At 29.7% G+C, this 21,405-nt stretch overlaps 1 protein-coding gene across 5 annotated transcripts in view; it reads right to left on the reverse strand.

Annotated features, from left to right (window-relative positions):
* The window catches only part of LOC146528444 (uncharacterized), a 188,636-nt gene that overhangs the window by 99,180 nt on the left and 68,051 nt on the right, over nucleotides 1-21,405 (reverse strand). For 2 of the 5 annotated variants that reach the window (XM_085203555.1, XM_085203554.1), the window contains exon 1: nucleotides 18,229-18,814. The exons of the other annotated variants lie outside the window; for them this stretch is intronic. The gene's annotated coding sequence lies outside the window, so the exon portion shown is untranslated. Of the gene's footprint in view, nucleotides 1-18,228; nucleotides 18,815-21,405 lie in introns of those variants that run through there. 5 annotated transcript variants of the gene reach the window in all.

Genomic DNA, 21,405 nt, shown 5'->3' on the forward strand with positions numbered 1-21,405 from the left:
ATTTTTATGATATTTCTTTATATATTTTATACTTACAGTCATCTGTAATAATTTAAAAATAATTTAGGCAAACAAAATCTATAACAACAAACATCACATCTATAACAACAACAAAATCTAAGTCAAAATGTTATATTATCATTATACTCCTTATGTAAATGTGTGAAGTTAAAATAACTATGCTAGTATAAATTGGAAAATGCTGTAGTATTTTCATTCATAGTTCCACTGTGGCAAAATCTAGGTACATATACTTTAGCTGCTATATTTTAAGAATGGACTTTCGTTTCCATGTTCTGAAAACCTAACATACCTAAGAAATGTACCTAACTAGTTTATTTAATGTTATTTTTATATCTCGTTTTTTACTATTTTTTAATTAAAGAGGCACCATCTTAAGTATTTTATGTATAAATCTCAGTTCTGAGATTGATCTTGAGATGCGTTTTTGGCATTCATAAATTCTAATAATCTATGAATGAAAATTGCATCTCAAAGATGCTCTTAAGATTGATCTCAGAGTTTAGAGCGATTTATAAATACGGGCCCCTATTGTCAAGACACTGTAGTAATCTTTTCGCCTTATATTTGAGACACTACGTTTTAAGCGCCAAACTTTAACGACGTATTTTGTTGTATTACACAAATGATAAATTAAATACTTAGTTATAATTATTCTCCTGAACGGGAATTGAGCCAGCAATTATAGCTATAGGCAAAAAATTCATAATATATTAATGTATTGTTTTCTAGCTGAATCTGGAAGAACTGGCTGAAGAGGGAGAGTTATCTCCAAAATTGAGCAAAAAGTGAAGAACGGAGTGTCTTAACATTATGTCGCCGCTGCCTCCCGTGCCATACACGGGTTACAACGTGAACTTAAAAAATTGGAAAAAAAATCGAGAAATCGTTTCATTTCACGCGTCAATTAGGATAAAGGCATACAAACATCGCTATCAAATAAAGGTGTGTAGCACATGGGCGCGGTTCGTGTACGTACTCGTATGTGTATTGTGCAGGTCTCGATAACGATACTATAGCGTTATTTTTTTTTATATACTGTAAAAGTATATTGGGTATATTGAAGGTAGTGTTTTTTTGTTAAATAATTTTTGTGCCATATGAAATTTCTAATCTTCTTAATTCTATTCTTTGGAATCTTTGACAATAGAAAAAAAATATTTTTTGTATTTGGAGATAGTTTTTTTGGGGAGCTTTGACTTTGATTTCTAAGTGTTCTTTCTCAATATTTTTTTAAGTGGACACCAGACTAAACTTTAGTGGGCACAGTTAACTCTGTCCTCGTTCCCCTATTCCGATAAACTTTAGGTCATTACATGAAAAGAAAGAAAAATAAATCTTTTGCTTATACGAACATACTCGTATATTATCGAGAACGAAGTGTATTAACACTAGGTTCTCTTTGCCTATCCTGTTTCATGTAGGATACAGCGAGAAACTAAAAAATAATAGTTTATTAGAGTCTATATATCATACATACACATATATTATCAAATTATTAAATTATATTTATAGGTTTGTATGTTTATGTCATTATTATTATTATTATATATTTAAGTTAAATACGGTTTTCTATATCGAAATTGAAAACAGGAAAAACGTTGCTCACGTGTTAGTTCACTTTAATCATTAACAAATGGCCATTGTTTTTGTTATGTTTTTATTTAAAAATGGCGGAATTATTATTGTTTGGTGGGTTTTTTGTTTTTGTTTGTACTTATATTGTTTTTTACCAATAATGTAGACAATTTTAAATAAACTTTGATTTGACAAAATTTCTAATTATTATTTAAATACAATTATCTTTTCTTTTTATTTTTCTTGTATATCGATGCCTGAATGATTAGGCACGTGTAGGTAGGTTAAAGAGTGTCATGACAACATTTAGAGAATATTTCTCAAAATTCTTTCGAGATCAAGACAAAAATAGAATTTTCCAGTTTACTCGATATCAGAGCGAAGAAATGAAAATATATATATTTAAATAAATATTTCAATTCCCCAAGTTGGAATCGAACTCACAACCATTCGCGTTTACAGTCACACTCTTACGAGTATGTCTCTGCACCACGACTGGCTTCATGAACTCATTATTATTCTTAATTTGATAACAATATTAAGTTACAATGTTAAATATATGACCTCAATATAAAAGGATAATATGTGTTGCATTGATGCAGTTAGGACTTATGCAGTAAGTACATTGGTTCAAGGTCCCAATATTGAAAACCTTGTAATTTTTATGATAAGTTCACTCTCTATCCAATATATAGAAAGGTAAGTTGAGGGAACCTAGTGTGAAGACATTCCGTATTTAATCTTAGAGACATTGCATGTTGAGTGGTGTAACTCAACGTCGTGCTGTCTTGTCATATTGAACACTAACGTAATTCAACATTTTGTTTTGTCTTGGTACTATTGAGAAGAAATGAAAATAATTCATTCCCCCTTATCAGAATCAAACCCATATCTACCACGTTTAAAGTCTGACATCGTCCCATTGCACCGCGATGGTCTAAAAAGTTATTAGGTTCCATAATAAATTTTGTGTGCACGTTTGACAGGAAAATGAATCATGCTGTAATGCGCTTGTGATAAGAAAATCATTTAATATTTTATTTTTACGCTTTAAAGTAGGTATGTGGGGTAAATATGCAGTTGTATGCGCATTAGAATTTTAATAATAATTTTAGGTTTTTTTTCCTTTATTGTAATAGTTTACTTTTTTTTTGGAAAATTTAAAATAACAATCGCTTTCCTTTCTTTTAGAAAAATGAAAATTCCTGAATCTTCTATTTTTTATCTTCCATAACAATATGTAACTTATTCAATAAATATTATAAAATTAGTTAGCGAAAAATATATGTAAAGCTATTAATATAAAATGAGTAAAAGTAACCCTTTAAAAAACTCTATATTAGCATATAAATAAAAATTGGAACATTATTTTCTCTTCAATAAAAAATACACTACTTTTTTTGGGAATTTAAAAAAAATCACAAATAAAAGTAAAACAAAATGGCTGATTTGTGTCACTATTTTAAACATGGCGTCATATACTTTATCTACTGATAAATTTTCACTTCCCCGTTAGTAGTACTCGTATGTGGGCATTAACTAAATATGATTGGTTTAGCCATGAAGCAATTTGTTGTTTATCTGTGACACATACTTACTAAAATTATATTTTAGTTTTTGGTTAAATTTAGCGTTGTATTTCATTATTCAATTCTCTTAATAAATTAAATGTGGAGAACGGAGAAATAAATCTAATGTTACTAATTAATTCATTCTGTTTTTTGTGACTTATAGGATACGTAGGAATAAAATTGATTAAAATCATATATTCACATACAATTATATTTATCTATAAATACTTACTTCTATATTCATTTTAAATTTTTAAACGTTTTGGTTGAACGCCCTAATCTCAGGAACTACTTGCAGTATATAATCAACATCTGTATAAATTAAATCAAATAGATGAAATTTCATAGGTAATATTAGTGTTATGAAACTAAAGAAGTATTAAACAAGAGCCCTTCAGAAATTTTTGTGTAAACTAACGCCATCTAGTGACGTTTACTTGAGTATTGCCACTCTAATATTCATTTGGAGGGTAAAAATATTAACTTCATAAGTGATTAAAAGATCCATCATTTTTTTAAACATTTGATATATGATAAAATAATATTTATGAATAAAACAGTAAACTACAGTAACAATAATATAATTTTGAAATGTAAGTATGAAGAGTTAGCGAAGTAAGTATATTTTTATTTCGTCATATCTTTCCTATGAATAATGATAATAGTTTAGTAAAATTATTTACAATAGGGAGATTTTTGTTTTTATTTTTTTAAGGTTTTTTTTATATGACAAATTCGCACTAACAATAGAAATATATTTTTAAAAAACGTATAACAATTTAGACAATTTCCCAAATTTTCTCAAAATAAACAAAAAAAAATACATTTATTTATTTATAAAATATATATATATTATTTTATAAATAAATATTTCAAAGACATAATAAAAGCTTATTTCTCACAGGCAGAGGAGGTGTAAAGTGATTTCGATTCACTCTCGCCACTATTGGCGTCACGCCAACGAAATGACTTATGAAGTGTCTGTCTGTTTATTAATTTACTACTTATATTAGTAGCTTTATATTTAATTAAGATTTTTTAATAATTAATTAACATTGTAAAATAATATATTACATTATGTATGGATGTGTACACTGTATCTCGCATGCAATAGAGTAAACAGAGGGAACCTAGTGTTAAGACACACCGTTCTCCACTTTCCACACTGTCTTTGAGACATTGCGTATTCAGTGGCGAAACTCAACGCCGTATTTTGTCTAATCCGTGCGTAAAATGATTAATTATACCGGGAAATAATAGAGAAACGAACCTACAATCATGTCATTAATAGGTCAATACGCTGTTAATTAATGGCATTTAAATTCAAATTAAATATATATATATATAAAACAGCATTTATTATCTAAATAGACAAATTATTTTTCACATTTAACATTGAAACTATCGTATACAAACGTTTCTTTAAGGACTTACGCTAGATATCCAGTATGAGTGTCACAGTTGGAGTCAAGCCAACTACGTACCATTAACGATTGTTTATGTTTTATTGATTTGTAAACGCGATAGGCATACGTTATATTATATTACTAGCTTCTGAATGCGGCTTTGCCCGCATCGCCAAATAGAAATAGAAATAACTAACAGTTGTGTATAGCCTTTCTCGATAAATGGACTATATACATAAAGTTTAGACTAGCATTCCTGAGATTAGCACATTCAAACAAACATTCTGCATTATAATATATGTTTTCTATTTAACTATTGAATTATATATTTAAAATAAATAAACACAAACAAAATAAATTGGTGCTTGATGTGAAAAACCTTCTCTACAACTAATTGTAGAGTCAAGTATTAACCATATATTATAAATTGCATCTAAAAAAGCTCATTAATTAATTGCATTATAATAATACCCGAAACCCTATTGTCCGTACAAAAGGAAAATCCTCTATAATAAATAATAGACCTAATTGGTTCTATTCGTGGGCTGAAAAAAATATTTTCCTAGCCATACGCTATAATGGCTGTTCTTTTGTTTTATGCAAAAAAAAGTCAAAACAAAAAAATACAGAGAATACGAGAAAAAAAATAACAAAAGCGCGTACAAAAACACCGGAGTCTGTGGCCGAAAAAACTCGCTCACTCACTGTCCAAATAAATCATCAAATGAAAAAAAAAAATGAAAAAGGTCATTGTGTACATCAAGTCAGTGGAATTGACAGGCCCCGCCCGCGCACGCGATTGGAGGGTCCGCTACGAAATTTTGTACAAAAACCCCAACCTAGTTCCGCCTTCTAAAATGTTTTTAACGAACCAAAATGGCCGACCGGTCTATTTGTTTATACTCTATGCCCTTATTGTTTCATTGAGAATTAAATAACTGTCGAAATTCAATCAAATTTATTATTAAATTTTAATTTATGGATGTAATATTTTAAATATTCGTTGCAGTCATGGCACAGCATGTGGCCTGTAATCAAGACGGTTTTGGGTTCGATTCCCACTCTAGGAAATTAATAATTAAATGTTTTCGTTTCCTTGCACTGGTAAAAAGACACGCCCGGCGTTAAGTTCCATCAATGAATTCGTAATATCTCGAAAATTGGGGGGTGGGTGGTGAACGGAGTGTCGCAACACTAGGTTTCTTACACCTACACTGCTATATGCGGGATAGAGCGTGAAGCTATATACATTGGTAGTTTTATTGCGTAAAGTAGGTATAATAGACGGTAGTGTGATATTGAATGAATGGATGAATGAACTAGTCATTGTAGAGATTATTAAGTTTTGTACTTTTTAATTGCGATATTAATAAGGCTTTATCATTTCCATTATTTTTGCTTTTTATATTTTATAAGGAATATTTTATTTGGAGTTATTTTTTTTTTTGTAATATTTGTGAAGTATCTAATAATGTGAAAAAACAATAATAAATTTGAATAATAATTAATAACTTATTAAACAGTTCTATTAATAAATGTAATATTGTTATTATTATAACAATATAATTGGCTATAAACGTGTATATTAAAACGTAATATTAATATCGGCATACAAATCACAATAAAATATACCTATAAGTAACTGTAATGTTTCAATTACTATTTAATTTGAAATATAAACTAATAATTCTTTTTTTAGTGGAATATCTTTTCTCAATGTTTATATTTAGTTTAAAATGGTTAATTTAAAAACGGTACTAATGTTTTTTGAAATAAGTTTTAAATAAAAAATATATATCTCTATCAAGAGTCTGTAACAGTTTCTAAAGTTCACAACATCTCAGCACACTGCCGAGGGACCTTTGACCGCGTCTATGAAGAGCCGATACACTAAGATTGGATATGATATATTTTATTTAACTTGAAATACTTATTAAAAACAGTACTTAATTAAGAAGTAAAATTGTTTTGTCTCAAATAGTCGTATCACTAAAATAACAAGAAAACGACAGTAAAGAAAATATATGTAAATTATATTTAAAATTGTTTATAATAATTCGTATACCTCGTATATTTAATGATAACTTAATTTAACATTATAAGACGCTTCCCATATTCTTTTATTCAACTGTTGAAGAAGTACAAGCAATAAACATATTATTTGTCACATCCAACTATTCGTAGATCATTGCGAATAGTTGGATGTGACAAATGAAGATCTAACGTACCTACTTAATTATACGTTTATATCAAAATAGATCTTCAAATATAAGATAAATTACTATTTTTATAATATTTATATGTTTTCAGATTATTTCGCATATAAAAAAAAACCTTGTTTTAAAATACTCCAGTCTCCATTTTCCACCTTATTTCAACACATTTTAAGTGGCGGTAATTAACACCGTATAAATAAACAAGCACAGAAATATATTTAATTTACCGTATCCAAATAATCGGGGATCATCGCAACGTCTTTGGTTTGGGTCGTCGATTCGTCCACTCTATCGATCGTCTCACACCGACCTAGCTTTGTCTTTTAAAAACCGACAGTTTCATAATACTTGCAATTCTTAAGTTTAAACTGAATTTTCAGAAATTTTTCTATATTATTTTGTATTACGAAATCTTATTCTATATTATATAAGAACAGTAACCATACTGTACAATTATTTAAAGATTGTTAAATTAGTCAAAAGACAGTATTGATTGTTGCTTTAAATACTTAAGCCTCAAAATTATAAAAAACGGACGTTTTATATTAAAATTAAATTACAAAAAGTTTTTTTTCTCCAAAGAATGTAATTATTAATACAATTATTAATATACCCTTAAAAAATAATGGACATAGTTCCAAAGTGTCAAGTAAATTCATATCTAAAAGTGAGGTTTAACGTGACGCATCTTATTCCTATACTCTATAATACGGAGTTATTGAGATCGGTCGTCGCCCCAGACGGCTAGCTGGATAGCGATAAATATGAAACACTACTTTTTTTTCAATAACAATATTTCTTGATTGGGTCTTTAGAAGTCGTTTAAATTCTATTATTATTAGTGATAATATACTATATTTGCGCGTTTGGTTGTAAACGTGACGGGTGTGGGTTCGATTCTCTTGGGGGAATAAATTATTTCCTTTTCGTTGTACTAGTAATAAGAGAAAACGCGGTGTTGAGTGCAGCAGAAAAGAAAGTAAGAGAAGGAGTGTCTTAACTACTTGCATCTCTCTGCCTGATAATCATATAAAAATATATTTCTGAAGAAGTTTTATTATTTATAAGTGAAATTATCAAAAGTATATTTACACAACATTTTGTCAATATTAAAGCTTGTAAGACAGTGATAAGGACAATGGAATCAGTCATGTGTTAAGAGACAATTAGATAGCAGCGAGTCTTTACCAAATTATACTGTGAAGGTTATATATAGGCTAGTTGAGCATCTTTTAGATAGAATAACATACATATATATGTTACATATGTATATATTACATAAAATTCTCCATTATTAAAGAGAAGAAAATGCTTTAATTTTATACTGAATCTGTCTCTAGCTCCATTCATCCACTAAAGAATATAAATATTAAAAGTATCTAATATAATTTTGGATAGCTTTGTTCTGTATCATCCCAATGTTAAAATAGACAGTGTTCTTATTTTTTGAGACATAGCGTATTTAAGCACTCATTTTAGTAGCAAACAAGCAAACATTTTAGTTACTAGATAGCCTATCTCCTATATATGTGCTATATTTTGATTCAAAAATAACTTTGTATATGTATATGTATTTCGATATCAAGCGGCAAGGTGAGACTATTTGCAAATATTATAGTATGCACAAAGTTTCCGCAACTTGCGAGTTGTGAAAAGTAAGAAAACCCAAGTTACCAATTTTGGTTTCACCGCCCTATAGTTATTAAAGATAAACTTTGTGGATAGACTGGTACAAAACTTTTTAATATGGTTTTTTTTTTTTGTATTTTTAAAAATTTGATATTGAAATTTTATACTTTTTTCTGCATAACAGAGGCAACCTAGTGCTATGTCATTCAGTTCCAGACTCTTCCAATAAATTTTCGAAACATGCTTAGTGGTGGGGTTCATCGCCGCGCTTCGTGTACCAAGGCGAAGAAATAAAAAAAAATATAATTCTTCGAATAGGATTCGAACACCTAACCACCATTTTTATAGTTAGAATTTTATGTACATAATCAAATAATATTAAATTAAAGAGCCACTTACATAGCTATTTAAAAAAGTATATGAAATGTAAAAATAAACAATGAGAAAACATCAAATAACAAAAAAACAATAAAAACCTATCAATACATTAACTGAAATAATAAAAATTTGACCCGCCAGCTAAATTAATTGAACAGATTAAAAAACAAACCATTAAACAGTTATTTATTATCTGTAATATTTTTTATCTATTCCTCAAACGTCATTTTATAGTCCATTCACATACAATGTTTCAGTTCAACGTTCTGTCTTCGTGTTAATGACTTAATATTTAAAAAGAAACAACTTTTAATACAATATAGATACTATACATATTAAATGGATATTTTTTGTAGAATCTCAAGCTATCTGAAGTTCGATACTCTCGTTTCATAAAACTTGATTGACTAGTTTATATAAACAACGGCGAGCAAATAAAGTAATTTCATTTATTTATCAAATTATTTTAAATGAAATAGAGATGTCAAAACATATTTTGATATATATTTTTAAATTATATTTAACTTTATATAGATTTTTATCAGACAGCTGCAGAGAGTAGTTAGTATTTTATAGAATAAATTAACTAATTTCTAGATGTTTTAAGAAACTATAAACAGGTTTAAGCCTAATTTAAAAACCTTCCCCCGTTTGTATTATGCGCTCTACCTTTTTTTTTATCTTCACGCCTTGCTAGTGTATATGCACCTGCTGTTTTGTGAGGTTACAGACAGAACTTAGGATTGAGACTAAATTCTCCACTTTCTGGTAATATTATCGATATTAGTGTAAACAGTATTTTTAAAACAATATTTTTTAATAAAATCAAGAAAACTAAATATTTTTTTGTTCTGTTTTGCATACTTTCTCCATATTAACTCTTATATAAGTAACTAATTCAGATTAAAAAGCTAAAACTAAGCTCATCTCCACTACACATATAATATAACATAATATAAAACAAAAAAAGCTGACCGATTCAAAAAGAAACGCCAAAGCTGTCAAACAGCTAGCGCTGACGTAGAACCTGCCCTGCCTCAACCGCCGGTCGTTAACCCACTGTGTTATTTCGTTTTTTACCCGCATACGAACTAAATGTTGTATGTATGTATGTATGTATGTATGTATGTATGTATGTATGTATGTATGTATGTATAATACCTACGTAATATAAAGAAGTGCGTATGTAGAGTTGGTCGGCCAATGTTGTGAAGCGATGCGAGAAAATTTGATTCAATAAAATATCAAATTTGTTGAATCGGATTGGATTTTTATTAAATTTATGATTTTTAATAAATAAATAAAGTCGATTATGTCATTACTTTCTAAATATATCGTTTTTTAATACAAGTATTTTTTTTGTCAATATATTTTACCTACATTTTATTGTATTTCTAATTTACTACCATGTATAATTGTAAGGTGTTTCACATAAAAAATAACATTTTTTATCAGAAAAGATCAAATGCCGATAAAATCACATTGGTATTGCTTCGCGATGAAATCAATATTATTAAATTTACTTAAAAATATGACCACCATATACATTTAAATATTCAAGCTACTATTTATTCTATACATATTTAGCCAAAACATTAATGCCTATCAAAATAAGTAGAAAACGGAGTGTCTTAACACTAAATTCCCTCTGACAGCCCCGTTACTAGAGCTAGAGCTTGAAGCTGAAAAAATAGAAAAAATATATATATCTCAAGATAGCACAGTGATTAAATTTCACTGGAGATCAAGCACGGAATATATAAAACATAACTTTGACGTCCAAACCAGTCCATTCCGTAACAGGATTCTCAGTAGCCTTCGGTATTCGACTTAGGATCTTAGTTAGCTCGCATTTAAAAAAAAAGTTGATTTACTTTTTTTTTTAATTTCGGGCTTACATACAAGCTGTGTAGATTTTCTCACGATTAGATCGCTTTTTTGTTCTGTGGGACGTAACTTTAAATACATGGATTTAGTGTTCATCTTTTTACTGGTTAACCGGTTTTTGTTGCCTTTTTTGGTTTTTGATTGGTTATGCCATTGTTAAGTAATTGGTACTCTAAATGGTGTAGTCCGTCTGTTTATGTGTTGATTTTAATAAAAAGGATAAAGTGGAAAGTGGAGGAGTGGAGGTATAAAGTGACTTCCTTCGGCCTTTCTGAATTATCGATAAGATCTCGCGCAGCGTGGGTCATGCGATAGGATGATTTGTAAATTTTAATTATTTTTTTTAGACAAGATACTCTATTTTAAACAAGATACTCTTACTCCCTACTTTCTGTTGCATTTTCAAAATTAACGGCGTCTCTATCTATTTATTAGAGTGAATAATTAATCTCCCAAGTGGGAATCGAACCTACAACCGTCGCTTTCATAGAAAGACGGCCTTATATTACGGTTTTTCATCCAATAATAAAATAAGACAACTTTGCTCTTATACGTAAAAATAAATTCGCCTTTCTATTAATATACCTTTCAAAACCCTTTTATCATCTGACATTAATCATAATCTGACATTTAATGTCAACTTTGTAGATAAATGACATATTAAGAACCAAAAATAATATATGTGTTTTAAATAAAATATAACATAAGAAACAAAATTACTTGAAGCTGATTTCGTTTGACGTTACCTAGAGGCTGGAGAAATGTAAGTTCTTAGTTATATATTTTATTTTATATTTTTCTAAATGATTGTGAGCTAAATAGAAACAAAAAGTACTTATTTTATTTATTACTTTTTTAAATTAACTTTGTTCTTATTATTTCATATATCCTGATTGCAGATACACTACATCTTTAGTAGTGTATCCTAACCAATCTAAATTGAGAAAACGCCTAATATTTCTATGAAAATATTTTTTTTCCATTTCTTTATGTTGCCAGAAGAACACTAGCATTAAGACACTCCGTTGCCAACTCTCCGACATTTTTTTTATATATTGCGTATAAAAATAATTTAAATATAATAATTCCCCGAGTGAATCGATTCCACAACCATCATATTTGCAGTCAAACGCTGTACCACTGGCCTACCACCACCACCGCACAAAAAATATCTTTCTCATAATATTACTATAATAAAAGTTCTATTAAAAAGCGAGCATAGATAAAACAAGATGGTGGCAACAATTTGCTCTCGACGACAAGACGGGCCAGTTTGTTCCTTTTTATTTTACTTTTCAACCGGATGAGTTGCATCACTTTTTGCAAGCCACAATCTATTTTGCGATCAGTCCATACTCGATGGTCATATTTGATTTTAATCTACGATCGAAATTGTTGATTGGTTATGAAATGTTACAAAACTAGTATAGCTATTACTATTATTATATAAGGTACATATGCTTATTAGATAAAATTAATTATGAAAATATTAAAAAAAAAAAGTTTTATATACCTAATCTGATTTTGAAAATTATAGTCCACTTTCAGAAATGAATGAAGGAAATAATTCTTTACTTTTCATATATATAAGTTTTAATTGTAAACAATCAGCACAGCTGTGTTGAAATTATAATGTAAATATTATAGAAACAATGAAACGCGGTAGTAAACATGTTAAAAAAACAACAAAATCTTTTAAGAATGTTTTGAATTCTTCTCAGCTATGAGTAACATTCATGCTTTAAATCTAAGACCAAATTATTTAATACTTTAACTATTGTTATAGTATCTATTATAATCCAATAGATTATATTATACAGGCCATCCTAGCGATATGGGACAGCGTCTGACTGTTAACGTGGAGGATGTAAGTTCGATTCCTGTTCAAGGAAAGAAATGATTTCCATTTTCCCGCACTGCTAAGACGAAGCGCGGCGTTAATTTCCGCAATCCTCCTCTAATTCTGCGGAGTAACGTGTGAAACTGCTTATAATTTAAAGTGTATTAAGAATTCACACAAATTACAAGATCAGACAGAAAAGGCCATCAATGTATGTCTGTAGGAACAAGATGAATATCTTATTATATAATCGAGTTCCCTTTCTCTTGACGATTTTGTATTTGAATACATGACCTCAATACCATTTTCATCTACCTATATTTACACACATGTACCTATGTATATAGATATCTTAATATACTTTGTAAGTCATAATAGGAATTTAATGAATACCTTAATTATAACCGAATTTATTATTACAAACGGTTAAGTTAAAAAAAAAACAAAATAGGATTTCAACCCACACTTCTTGAAACCGTTCAAGGTGTGGTCGACTAAGCTTTAGGTTCTTATCAAATGTGAAATTTACTATGCGATTACTATAACTTTTTTCATTAGTATTTTTGTAGATATATTCAAAATTATAGAAAAAGGTGATAACATATAATATTGTAAATTACTGCAAAATAACAATACATAAATGCATATTGAAATAAAAAAAAAATGAAATGGGTCATTCGATTTCGGGCTGAGCGAAAGTGTCAGGTTTTTTATTTCGCTTACTTTCGTCTGGAGGCCGCGGTCACTGGGAACTTATTGTTGGCTTAGGCTGTACTTACGATGAACTTCTATTTTTTTTTTAAATTAAGGTTCTTTTTTAAAAAAAAGGTGAAATGTTTTTAGTACCTATATGAATAATTCTAAAAAGAATGAAAAATGTTAAGATGTGAATATAGTGCTAATATTAGACTTAGAAACGGAAAATTATGAGTGATTTTTCACTTAGTTTTAACTAACTGAAATTAAAATTTTAAATAAATTGTCACTCATCTGAATTAAGAAAAGTAAAAGAACATATTTATGAGAAATGTAAATTATTCATCTTTAAATATGAATATATAAAATAACTTTTCAAGTTATATTTATTTATGAAGCTATTCCATCAAAAGTTTAGACCATTTCATTGTACAATATTTCGAGATTCTTTTTACTAAAATAAAAATGCAAGTTTAAATATGTGATTCATATTACAAAAGGCGAATTTGCTTTTACGTTATTATTTTGAATATCTATTATCATATAAAATAACTAGAAATATACTAAATTTTTTTATGTAACTATTTTTTAAAGTTTACCTTATATACAAAAAATAAATAAAAGCTCGATTATTCGCGGTGTTTAGTTGCGCCATTCAACACGAAACGTCTTAACCTTGGACAGAAGGTGGAGATCTGAGTGCCTAGACACTAAGTTCACTACATCTAATAATAATTATATATTTATTAAAAAAAAAAAAAACAAAAAATGTCGTGAAAGCCAGAAGTTAGTGGGCACGCGGCCTAATGGGATGTTAGCAAGCAGATGTTTTCGCAAATTGAGTTATGACTCACTCTTCACTCATACCCTGTCCTTTTTCCACGTATTATTTTGATTTCGTTATACATACACACAAATATACATACATGTATGTATGTAACAATTATGTATGACCTAAATTATATTAATTAATATCTTCACGACATGTCCCGCATATAGCAATGTTGGAAACACGTGTTAAGACACTTCGTTCTTCACTTTCAACCCGATTTGCAAGTTTGCATTTTTTGGCGGAACTTAACACCGCACGTTGCCTTGTTATCAGAGCGAGAAATGCGAATCAAATCCACGACTATCTCGTTTATACTGTGCGCTTACTGAGAATGAGTTAAATTAGTCTAATTTATCATATTAATTGTATATTTTGTTATTTTACTCTTTTTAAATGATTTCATAGTCAGACAAAGGCATGGTGACCAATCTCTCTATTCCTTACTTTCAACGTAGTGAATTTACATAACAACGTGTTTGAACTACGTATAGCTTATAGTTTTAAATAGTTTCTACAATAGTTACATTTTAAAAATATTAATCTTTTTAATATAAATAATGACTATTCCACATGCTTTCCAGGTAAAGCTCACTAAATGAACAAAGCTTTCAAACCAATTGATGTTCAATTATTTTCAGTTTATATTATGTTTATTTTATTTGCTCTCATTACAAGAATCTTGACGTCGCCATGACAACTAATAATGGCTTATTTTCTCATATCAGATTATTATAAATGAATTTATTTTTTATGTTTTGCCTTCACTTATTTTTTTATCCAATTTTATTGTTAAGACACTCCGTTCTCCACATTTTCCCGAATTTAAGGCATGTTAAGTGGCGTTCAACCCCGTCTTATACACCGCGAGGGTATGGTTTATATTTATTATCTGTTCCTATGCATTTCTTATTTTCGTGAATCTAGTGAGTAGGAAATTATATTTTTAACTTAACTTTCAATATAATGCTAACATAATTTTTAGTAATTTATATATTATAACAACATTTTACGGGAACTGGAGTATCTTAACACCAGCCTGTCAACTTCAACAACCTTAACTATATTTTCGGCAATAAATTTGGCGTACAGTTTAATTAATTCTTGTTTTCTTATTTATAAAAAGTGGTAAATATAATTATACCTTTAAATATTTGATAAAAAAGATATGTAAGCCCAGAAATAACCAAATTAGTAAGTAAATAAACATTTTATTATATAATATTACAGATTCGATGTTCTCGAACAGGTGGAGAACTGGAGACGCCCACGTGATAATATTGTGTCAATACCGGAATAGCGCAATAGTGTAAGTAAGCATTGTGGTTTTAGATTCGATGTTTAGATGAGTTCTTTATATTTAACTATTTATGACCAGCAACTTTGTTTGCGTGGACTTTAAGAAAATCTAAAATACTATTTTTTTCCATGTTCTTGTAATAATTTAGAAAAATCTTTTCTTAGGGCTCTCCCGTATTCTCTTAACTAATTACTTGCAAAATTTCAACTTTTTTAGTTTTCTTAACACTAGGTTCACGGATTCCCTCCGCCTAACCTGCTAAAAGCAGGATATAGCGAGAAGTTAAAAAAATAGATATATCTATAGTTATATATAATATTTATAAAGTATAGGTTACTATAAAGTGGGACATATAAAACCGGATAAAGCAAGTATAGGAACGTAGGAAACATTTGATTGCATGCAGACCGGAATGGCGTCGTAACATTGACCGTTCCTTCTCAGGTTCGACTTGACCTTTCACTATTTTATCTGTGGTTACAATATATATACTTATACGTATTTAGTTGTATATTCTGTGGTATTTGTAACAGATTATAAATTGAATATAGATTAACGAAAAATATATTTATTTATTTTTATAAAATATGATTCAAATATTATTAAAACGTACACGTGATGATTTTATAAAATTAATTTCGTTAATTTTGTAGTTAAGAGTAAAGCACTTTTTAGAAGACTGTCTACCAAATTAAGTTTTAACAATTTGGTTTATTGGAAGGTTTGCAAGAGACGCAGGTTCAAATTCCGCCATGTAGCTAAAAGTTTTTGTAACGTCTACGTTTTCTAAAAAAAAAAGCAAATATTTTATTTATCTCACAGAAAGCATTACGCGTCGCGTAATGTACGAGTATGAAGTAAGTATGACCTACGACGGCTTGAGTCGATTTCAATTTGATGTCAAAACATTCGTAAATTATGTTTTTACAACCAAAATTACTTTAAGCCTTAAACGCACTTTGTCTCGTTTAAATCTTAGTGTTATTGTAATGAAGTATTTATCTTAAATTATATTAAAATGTTAATGACACAAGATCTGCTCTTGACATTTCAAAGCTTCCTCGACACTCGAGATTTTTGTACAAGTATAATTATACGGCGTAATGTACAGTGGGGAGTGAAAATAAGGTGAAATGTCAAAAACATAAATAAATATCGGTGCCGAATTTTAATAATAATATTATAATATATATTTTATGTTAATATTTATTTCGGTATTGCAACAATGTACTGTAGTGACCTTTTAATAATATTTTTGCATTTATTATTATTACCAACTCGATTTAAGTTTTTAGTTGTTTTAATAAGTTTCGTTTTTCCTTAAATTATTGTAAGAAATAACCCAAGTATTATAATTAATTTTTTGCCCTATTAATCAGCAAGATTAATAACATTAATTTAAATAAAGATTAACAACAGTTACTTAACTTATCAAAAAACATCTAACCTATACATATCTAATATGACAAATAATCCTCAATAGATATAAAAAACAAAAAAAAATTAAATAAAAATGTCTAATATGTCACCATGCTAAAGTTAATTAAGTATAATAATATTTAAAAAGTTTAAAACGTATTTGTCACGTCGCTCGTCTAAGCAAGATGGCCGCCGTAGTAACATTGACAGTTGTGTAAGTTCGCCTTGGCCGAGCGCGCGCGCAAGGACTCGCGCCAATGAGGGCGCGAACTTGGAATTGAATTTGGAATGCTATGTTCCTTTTAATATTATAAAAAATATATATTGATTTATTATGCCACAAATTCTTTTTTAATATGCAAAATGAAATTTTTGACACTTATAAAAAAACATTTATGTAAAATTATTTAAATAAATCATTTGTATAATATTTAAATTACATATTAATTATATGCCATGGACACTGAACTGGTTTTGGTATTTTTTAAGTAATAAGCCAATATTTGTATGCATTTTGACGAATCATAATTCACGAAGCTAAATTTAGATTGTAAATTGCAAGTGATTTTATCAAATTCTCTGAATGCGTTCATGACCCGCTTTCATTTATTTATATAATTCAAGGACAATCAACAGCACAAGATAAATCAACAGTTATTATAATTTTTATTCGAAAATTATGATAACACGGTATTTTTAAATGTTAATATAATTCGTAAAAACGCTATAAAATATAGAATAATATTTATTTTTCGTTCTAATAATAATAAAAATTGATTTATTTTACGTGTTATGTGTTATTTATTTATTTTTAAATAAATTTATGGTCATTGTGGTAAACGGACGTGCATTAAGATATTTCAAGCGCCAAAAAGTTTCCGACGGCCGATTTTTAGCCTACGACCCGCGTAGCCCCGTAGCGACATTAAGACACTTCTATTAAAACTTAATAAAACTAAATAATTTATATATTTTAGTAAGCACCCTCTAATAAAGTACTAGAATAATTAATTTTAAACTTAAAATAAGCAAATCAAAACAATTAAATATGAAAAAAAAAAGACTTGGCTGTTATTGTTTTCAAATGCACGACCGAAAGAAGTTAACAATAGTTTTTGTTAGAACAAAAACAATAAAAAAAAGATTGAATATTTAAATATGTATTAGAAATCTAGAATGGCATTTTCACTATGCCGTCATTGGCCTTCGGTCAAAATATAGGTTGCAATTTATTAACGCACACACGCGTCGAAACGCACACGGCCATGGTGGAGTCATAGAAAAAAGAGCGGGACAGATAAACAGTAATGAGGGGAGGGGATGCCGGGGGCGAGGGGGGAGGGGTGGACCACAAAAAATGTGCGTAACCCTCACACACTCTACGGAACCCAAGATTAAGACGAACGGACGAAATTTCTTTTGTTTTGCCGAATTTTCAATAGTTACACGAGTACTTACATGCGTCAGAGGTGGCCTGTTCCTCCTCGGTCCAGTTTGTCACTTCGGTGGTAATTTTTGATGGTGGTAAAAAAATTATTTGGAGTTAAAAAACAACGGAAACAACAAAAAAGTTCCGTTCGAACTGGTCACGTGGTCATAGACACTGCCCCGCCACACTGTCACTCGACAAACTCATCACGATCGTCACAAAACACCAAATATTTCTTTTATTTATTATATCTTAAAATTAGTTCGGGCCCTACGTTTCCATTTGATATGTGTGCATCGCAGCGGAATATACAATAACAATTTAAGTTAGAAAAAATCCCAAAAATATTTATCTAATATTAAAACTTTAAGTGCACTACACGATATGAATATATTTTTTTTTATTTAATTCTTACAAAATATAGTTCTTTATAATCAATAATAATATTTTTTTTGATTTTAGTGTTGTATTTTGGAGGTTTTTTTCGGTTTACGCGTGTCGTGGTAGTGAATGGGAGCGGAAATGCGACTCTCTACTGATTGTGCATAGACGGCACTGCACCGACGGCGCACACTGTACTAGCGTGCGTACTTAGCCATTACCTCGTATTTACTGCGACTCGCTGACGAGATATGCGCTCTTGATACTTGATGCACCGGCCTTTGTTGCATTTTTTGGATTTTTTTAGTTCTTTTTTTGGGTTTTTAGGAGTTTAGTGGGGCAAGTTGGACGTAAATTTGAGTGTGTTTCAAAAAAAAATTGGCTGAATTTTTTTCGAAAAACAACGTTTATTACGAAAAATAAGGCTCCAATTTAAATAAATATTAATAACTTACTTCGAACTACAATATTCTACAATATTTCGTGTATCTGACAGTTGCAGAAACATTAAAAACATTGTTCTGAAAGTACACAATAATGTTTGCGTTATCAGATACATAAATAGAAGTTCGTTGCACGGCTCTAGACGGTTCGATCGCGGTACACGACACACATGCGCAGAATGCACCGTCGTTTATGCAACTTTTGCTAGTGTGAGTGCTCGCTTGTATTCGAACCTCGACCATTTGAATAGCACCCGCCTATCATATCTCCTGTACGCACGAAAACACATTCAAATTTGGCCGCGTATCCACAAAACTAGTGAAATTGCGTGAAATTTCGAAAAAATTGGTAACTTTAAAATAGAAAGATTTGCGTCTGTGTGCAAAGTGTTTGTGTTAGTGTGCACTTTTTTATCGTTTTTTTCTCAGAGTGTGGGTGCGTTCAATTGTATAGACGTTGCCTGTGTGTTAGTGCGTCTGTACACGGACGTAGCGGTGTGGGGTAGTTCTTATAAGAAATGGTTCCGTGAAAAATTTTGTGGGAATCCGTATAGATGGCGCTGGGACTGATGCAAATAGTACCATCAAAAATTATTTTTGGACGACGCCAACCTGAAATGGTCTCTATCCTAATAAATATAGAGATTATTTTAATACAATAATTATATTTTAAAAATTTCGAGTATAGCATGACTATACCCATTTTCCAATCGTGATGGGTAGCCATTTTATTTCGTGACGCGTTCGAGATTATTAAAGATAATTATTAGTTTGTTAATGGCACTTAATAATAACAATTGTAATATGAGGATGTGATCGAAACTGAGTTGATATTTAATTGCGATTAGTTTTAATGTTAGTTAACGTAAATTTATAGCTTTCTTGGATGAAAAAGCACTTTCTAGTGATACTTTCTTTTATATGAGGCTATTTTAGTCTAGCTTAAAACTAATGATTGTCATAAGCTTATAGTAAATTTATTTTTTAGTGGTGCATTTGATGAGTGTCTCGCTGGGTCTGCCTACTGCTTTCCGAGCCGGTGGTAGCTTCATATAGGACTGACAAAACAGACATTTTTATATGAATTGTATATATTTCCTTTTTTTTTGTAAAAATAAAAAGAGATTAGTAGTATTTTCTGTTTTATTCTAGTAATGGGTGTGGGTTATTAATAACAAGGCTTAATATAGATTGCGTTAGTTAACTTCTGATAAGTTAATTAAAAGTATTGAAACGGAGTGATGTAGCACTTAATACAAGTGTGGCGCAGCGGCACCTCTGACTGTAACACTGGGTTCCTTCTACATGTGCACTAAGTAACAATAAGAAAACGTAGAGTCATATCACTACACTACAAGTGAAGGAACAATTTACATGTAAAAATATTTAGTAATGGCCACCAGTCAACCATACGGTAGCAAGCGGGCACTCTAAGAGGTGTTAGTCAAAGTTAATGACATATAATGTGACGATTTTCACACTTAGACTTGTTAGCTTGACAAATATTTCACTGGCTTGTGTTACACAACCATTAACACGGCGAATTGTCTATGAATACTTATATAATATACCTATTTATGTTGTAGCAAACGTATAAGAGGCCGTCGTGGCCCAGGGACACAAGCGTATTACTAATCGAGACGGTTCTGGGTTCGATTCCCACTTTTGGGAATAAAATATGTGATGTTTTCATTTTCTCAATCTGGTAACGAGATTCGCCATTCAACACGCAATGCTTTGTTAATTCAGCGGAAAGTGGAGAACGGAGTGTCGTAACACTAGGTTATCAGGTTTCCTCTGCTTACCATGTTATGTTCGATATACAGCGTTAAGTTAAAAAAAGCGTACAAATTTATCGATGTAGCTTGATAAAAATATAAGGCTTAGTGGTGGTTTAAATTCTGCTTAAATTTAAGTGTGAAATAACATTTAAAATGTTAGAAAACATATGTTATTTTATTTTTTATTTTGGGAAGTTAGATAGACACTCTGTTCTTAGTGACTGAATATACTTAAATATTGTTGTGATAGATAATATTAATTAAAAAAAATAGAGAATAAAAGTAAACGTCATATATTTTTTTAATATTCATACTACGAAATCTACTATTTTTTAACACTAATCAGAATCAAAGTAACTAACACTGGCATATTAGTTTATAATCAGTTACCAATCGATCAATACCATCGAGACCCCAATATAAAAAAAACGGAAATCTTATAAAAATATGTCCAAATTAATTTTTATTAGGACGACGAACTTAAAATTACTTTCAGTCGGTACATTTCTCTAGAGGACAAGAAAGACACTTTAAGTTCGGACCACTTTATTTAGCCGGCGGTTTCTAAATATATCTACTAAGCATTACTTTACGATGGACA

Source organism: Heliconius melpomene, chromosome 19, assembly GCF_056956725.1.
Source record: "Heliconius melpomene rosina isolate 202511_hmr_F chromosome 19, ASM5695672v1, whole genome shotgun sequence".
In the NCBI taxonomy this organism is placed as follows: Eukaryota; Metazoa; Arthropoda; class Insecta; order Lepidoptera; family Nymphalidae; genus Heliconius; species Heliconius melpomene.